The sequence below is a fragment of the Fukomys damarensis genome, unplaced genomic scaffold, assembly GCF_012274545.1.
Source record: "Fukomys damarensis isolate Sample0158 unplaced genomic scaffold, DMR_v1.0_HiC HiC_scaffold_22, whole genome shotgun sequence".
In the NCBI taxonomy this organism is placed as follows: domain Eukaryota; kingdom Metazoa; phylum Chordata; class Mammalia; order Rodentia; family Bathyergidae; genus Fukomys; species Fukomys damarensis.
Genome location: NW_022900934.1, coordinates 22,541,737 through 22,547,692, shown reverse-complemented (window position 1 = coordinate 22,547,692; position 5,956 = coordinate 22,541,737). Strand labels below are relative to the sequence as shown.

General features: G+C 43.2%; 1 protein-coding gene and 1 long non-coding RNA gene across 5 annotated transcripts in view; one reads left to right on the top strand and one right to left on the bottom strand.

Annotated features, from left to right (window-relative positions):
* LOC104873363 overlaps positions 1-5,956 on the bottom strand; it is a 66,666-nt gene that overhangs the window by 1,065 nt on the left and 59,645 nt on the right. The window contains exon 2 of the long non-coding RNA XR_783443.3: positions 3,877-4,035. This is a non-coding gene — a long non-coding RNA (uncharacterized LOC104873363). The remainder of the gene's footprint in view (positions 1-3,876; positions 4,036-5,956) is intronic.
* Dlgap4 (DLG associated protein 4) overlaps positions 1-5,956 on the top strand; it is a 126,909-nt gene that overhangs the window by 95,865 nt on the left and 25,088 nt on the right. The gene's annotated exons all lie outside the window — the stretch shown is intronic.

Below are 5,956 nucleotides of genomic sequence, written 5' to 3'. Positions count from 1 at the left end.
AAAAAAAAAAAAAAAAAACCTGCTTCCTTTGGGACTTTTAGGCCAAACAAATCCATGCCTGAGAGCTCAGTGATTCATTCTTACCTGCCAGGCATTGGTAGTGGTTGGCTTCAACAATTGCTGTAAGCATCCAGTTCTTAGGGAAAACTGTCCCTGGGCTGGGTCGGGCATGGTAGAAATAATGTCCCGGTTTTCTCTGTCCCAGATACCAGTAGGACCATGCCATCCCCAGGTCAGCCTCAACCTGGCTGGCTTCTGTGGTATAGCCCATGTCATCCCTCCCTTTCTACACCTACAAGGAGACAGTGCCACACGGCTAGTACAGGACAGGGCTGGGGTTTGAACTCAGGCTTGTTGGTTCATACCGCTCCCTGGCTTCTGGATTCTTAGTGCCAAAGGAATGACTCAGAGTAAATTTCAGAAAAATGGGGAGAAGGGATCCCCACAGCAGGGATCTTGCTCCCAGTTGCAGTGATAGGAGGCTATGTCTGGCCTTGAATAAGAGAATGGAGTCTGCCAAAGGCATGTGGCTATAGTGTGCCGTTGGCCATTTATAATTGTCCCCACCTCTGCCCACTAAACAGATGATGGTGCTGCAAAGGCCAGAAGGCAAGTAGGAGCTTGCTTGAGGCATAGCTAGGCCCTGGCCCTTCCTGCCCCAGCAGTGATATCTTGGCTGTGGTGTCCCTCTGCTACTGGCTGCAGGTCCCAGTAGGATGCTGTAGAAGTGGTATAAAGTGAAAAGCTTCAAATCTGTAGCCCCTGCCCAAGTGGGAGGGCTCAGGGCCTGAGGGGCAGAGTGAGGGGCTATGCATTCAGGGCAGATGTGGTTGCCGTGACCACTGGCAAGTCTGAGCATGTTATCTAGCCCTTCTGAGCCTCATGTGCTTCAACCATGTAGTGGGTATGATCAATATCCCTACCTTATGGAGTCACTCAAGGCTTTAATTACCAAGCCACACAACTACTGAGCACAGCTTAGTAAATGACCCAGCTTTGGGCTGTCAGCCTGATCATTAGGTTCAGCTAAACACAGCAGCTCCTCTTCTCTGGGCAAGCTTGCCCCTTGTGCAGGGAAGGTGTATTGGAGGATCATTCTTTTGGAGACCTGAGCACTGCCTGCCATCTCCCCTTCTGTCCAGAGATGTAGCTATCCCATCCATGCTTTGTTTTCTTGGTTGGTAACCAGGGAATACAGGTGTGTGCAAAGTCTCTTAAGTTTCAATCATAAAATTCGTTTGGAACCAGAAGAGACCTAGAATAATGCAGAGGCAGTTCTGGGCAACAAAGGCAAGTTAGAGGGTATCACAGTCCCTGACTTAAATTTATACCACAAAGCTACTGTGATAAAAATAGTATGGTACTGGCAAAAGAATAGACCTGAGGATCAGTGGAACAGACTAGAAGATTCAGAAACAACTCCAGACATACTCAGCCACCTTATCTTTGACAAAGGAGCCAAACACCTTCACTGGAAGAAAGACTCTTTAATAAATAGAGCTGGAAAAACTGGCTTTTCATATGCCAAAGATTGAAACTAGACCCACATCTTTTACCACACACTAACCTAAAATCGAAATGGATCAAAAGTGTAAATATTAAAACAAAAACACTAAGGGCTGGGGATTTTAGCTCAGTGGTTCCGCCACCTGCCTTCCAAGCACAAGGACCCAAGTTCGATCCCCAGTACCCCCTGCCAAAAAAACACTAAATCTACTGGAAGAGAGAATAGGTAGAATGCTTGAGGGCATAGGAGTAGGCAAAGACTTCATGAACAAAATCCAGACCACATGGGAAATACTACAAAGAACAATGGGGACCTTATCTTATTAAAAAGCTTCTGCACAGAAAGAGAAACCACCAACAGAGTGAAGAGACAACCCACAGAGTGGAAAAAATTTTTGCCAGCTATTCATCAGATAAAGGACTATTACCTAGGGGCTGGGGATTTGGCTCAGTGGTTCTAATGCCTGCCTTGCAACTTCAAGGGCCCAAGTTCGACCCCTGATACCCCCCCAAAAAGAACTATTATCTAGAATATATAAAGAACTCAAAAAAATCAGACCCTCAAAACTTAAAGACCCAGTCCAAAAATAGGCATCTGAAATGAAAAGACACTTCTCAGATGAAGAATTAGAAATAGCAAATAAATATATGAAAAAATGTTCAACCTTACTGATCATTTGTGAAATGCAAATTAAAACAATGCGGAGAGTCCATCTCCAGAAAGAATGGCTGCTATCAAGAAATCAACCCGTAACCAATATAGTGAAAATGGCCATACTTCCAAAATTGCTATACAGATTCAGTACAATCCCAATTGAAATCCCAACAGTATATTTCACAGAACTAGAGAAAACAAAAATTCATTTGGAACCAGAAGAAACTTAGAATAGCAAAAGCAATTCTAGGCAACAGAGACATGATGGGGAGTATCTCAATCCCCAACTTGAAACTATACTACAGAGCCACTGTGATAAAAACGGCATGCTATTGCAAAGAAACAGACCCAAGCAAGGATTAGTGGAATAGATTAGAAGATGCAGAAACAACTCCAGACATATTCAGCTACCTAATCTTTGACAAAGGAGCCAACCATCCTCTCTGGAGGAAAGATAGCCTCTTTAATAACTGGTGTTGGGAAAACTGGATTTCAGCCTCCAAAGATTAAAACTAGACCCCTATCTTTCACCATGCACTAAATTAAAATCAAAGTGGATTAAAGATCTAAATACTAAAATGGGGGGCCAGAGATTTAGCTCAGTAGTTCATTGAACAGACATTTCTCAGACAAGTAAAAACAGCAAATAAATATATGAAAAAAAATGTTCAGCATCACTGGTCATTCAAGAGATGCAGATGAAAACAACACTGAGATTCCACCTCACCCCAGAAAGAATGGCTGCTCCCAAGAAATCAACCAATAACAAATGTTGGCAGGGTTGTGGGGAGAAAGGAACCCTGTTCCATTGTTGGTGGGAGTGCAGACTGGTGCAACCACTGTGGAAATCAATACGGAGATACCTCAATCAATTAGGATTAGAGGTCCCATTTGACCCAGCTGACCCTCTGCTGAGTATCTTTCCAAAAGAATTAAAAGAATCATACCACATCAATATGGGCCCCCAAAAGAAAAAGCAATTAGTAACAAATGGTAGAGGTGCTGGAGGGGAAAAGGAACCCTTCTCACCCTGTTGGTGGGAGTGTAGACTGGTGTAACCACTGTGGAAATCAGTGTGGGGATTTTTCAAAAAACTTAAACCTAGAGGCTGCATTTGACTCGGCTGTTCCTTTTCTTGGTATCTTCTCACAAGAATTAAAAGCATCCTACCACAGCAATATAGGCACACCTATGTTTATAGCAGCACAGTTTGTAATAGCTAAATCTTGGAAACAGCCCAAATGCCCATCAGCCAACAAGTAGATAAAGATATGGGTTGTGGGGTTTTGTGTTCTTTTGTGTGGGTTTTTTTTTTTTTTTTCCGTAATGGAGTACTGTTGTCATGAAGGATGAGCTCCAGACATTTACAGCTAAATAATGGGACCATACTCTGAAGTAAAATAAATCAGACACGTTTAAATACCGCATTGTTTCACTGGTGTAACCAAAAGTGGAAATATGGACTAAAATGGATAATAGATATTGGAAAATGGGAAGAAAATGTTCAAAAGGGAAGCGGGGGGAGAAAGAAAGAGACAAGAAAAAAATGAAAATAGAAGGAAAAATTGGAAACAGCTTTTGTACATAGGGAGGAGAGGACATTTAGGGAGGAATGAAATAAAATTTATTTTTTAAAAAAGTCTTCCAAGCCTGAGCAATTTTGAACATAGTGGGAAGTAAGTGCTCCTGACTGAGAGCTCCCAGAGCCCTGTTACCTTGAGACAGCATTGGGCAAAATGCCTACTTCCAGTTCCTGGGCTTTTCCATTGTGGCCTCTGGTGCTTGAGAACCTTTCACACCACAGCTATTTCAATGCTGATGAGCACTCCTAGCTCTTCTGGAATTCATTACAGGGGTTGGCTTCATAGATGTCTCTGCGATGAATGGACAGGTTTCATAAATTAATTTTTTTATTTTTAAATTCACATACAGATGTAACACAAAGGAGTCATATGTGATGGCACATGCATGTAATCCAAACAATCTGGGAGGCAGAAGGATCTCAAATTTGAGTCTAGCCTGGACAGTTTAGCAAAACCTTGTCTTCCAAAAAAGAGGGCTGGGGATATAGTTCAGTGAAAAGGCCCTGTTTTTAATCTCCATTACCACCCAAAAAAAAAGGAATGCAAAATACTTCTTTGTAGTATTGCCTTCTACCTAGTTTCTCTTGCTGGTAAAATCTTGCAAAACTGTAATACAATGTCATATCCAGAATACTGACATAGAATCCACCTCTCACCTTCAGGTTTCCTGTTTAACTCATACTCTCCTGATCATGTGTTTTCTGTGCAATTTTATCACATGTGTAGGTTCAAGTGATGATCTCCATGTCAAGTAGCTAAAGTAAGTCAGGTGTGGTGGCACACACCTGTAATTCCAGCATTTGGGAGGCTGAGGCAGGAGGATCACTGTGAGTTCAGGGCCAATCTGGACTAAATAGTGAGACCCTGTCTCAACAACAACAACAAAAAACACAAAATACTAAAGTATTCCATTGCCACATGCTAGGTTCCTCTTGTTAGTGTTTTATAACCACACATACTTCCCTCTAGCCCATATTATTACTTTGTCCCTTGAGTACTCCACCCTATCCCTGCATCTACTAATCTGTTCTCCATCTCGAAAATTAGGTCACTTCAAGAATGTTATACAGCCAGGCGTGGTGTTACACACCTGTAATCCCAGCACTCGGGAGGCTGAGGCAGGAGCATCTCTGTGAGTTCGAGACCAGCCTGGGCTACATAGTGAGTTCCAGGTCAGTCTCAACTACATAGTGAGACCCTGTCTCAAAAAACCAAACAAACAAAAAAATAGTGTTATACAAATAGAATCGATTAGACAATATGATACCCTTTGGGATTGCTTTTTATTCGCTCAGTATAATGTGCTCAGGATTCATCCAAGTTATTACTAGTATTAGTTTATTCCTTGTTTTGGCTGAAGAGTAGTTCATGGCATGAATGTTGCACAGCTCATTTAACCATTCACCCACTGAGGACATCTGAGTTGTTGCCAGGTTGCTTCCAGTTGTTCACTATTACAAATAAAGCTGCCCTGAACATTCATGTTGTAATTTCTGTGGGATAAATGCCCAAGAGTACAATTGCTGGATTATATGGTAAATTATATGTTTGATTTTATAAGAAAACAGTCCAGCTTCCAGGGTGGTTGTATCTTCAGACCTTCCACTTCTCAGCATTTGATGACATCACCTCTGTATAACCATTCTGATAGGCTTGTTATGATAGCTCGTAGTAGCAAGGAGGATTCTGCAGTCCCTTGTCTGTGTCCCCTGTGGCAAAGGGCCTCATTTGGTGGGTTGCCCTTGGACTTCACCATCTCCATGACTGGTAGTCCTTACAGGCAGAGCTCACCTGACTTCCTGAACCAGGGCAAGGCCTTGTTTCATGATCCCCGGAAGAGAGCACTAGTAGTTAAGTTACTAGGAAAGGCCACTGCTGGTCTGGCTCCATCCTTACAGGTGCTGCACAGCCAGAAAAGCACCTTCTGTTTCAGACCACATCTAAGAAGCAAGCAACCAGCCAGCCTTTGGTGTCCTGTGCCCTGCTGAGCACCAGGCTGGCCTGGTAGTGCAGTTCAGAGATGACTCAGATGACACTCAGTGGGAGTTCCTGATTTTCTGATCTCAGTGGAGAACAGGGAGTCCAGCTGGGCATGATAGAATCATAGGGGCAGCAGACTAGTGTAGGGAAGGAGGGAAAATAGGGTGTGGTTAGCCAGGCCCTATGATTCTTTGTCTTTGATCAGCTAGGGAAGGGCGCGCGCATGCGCGCG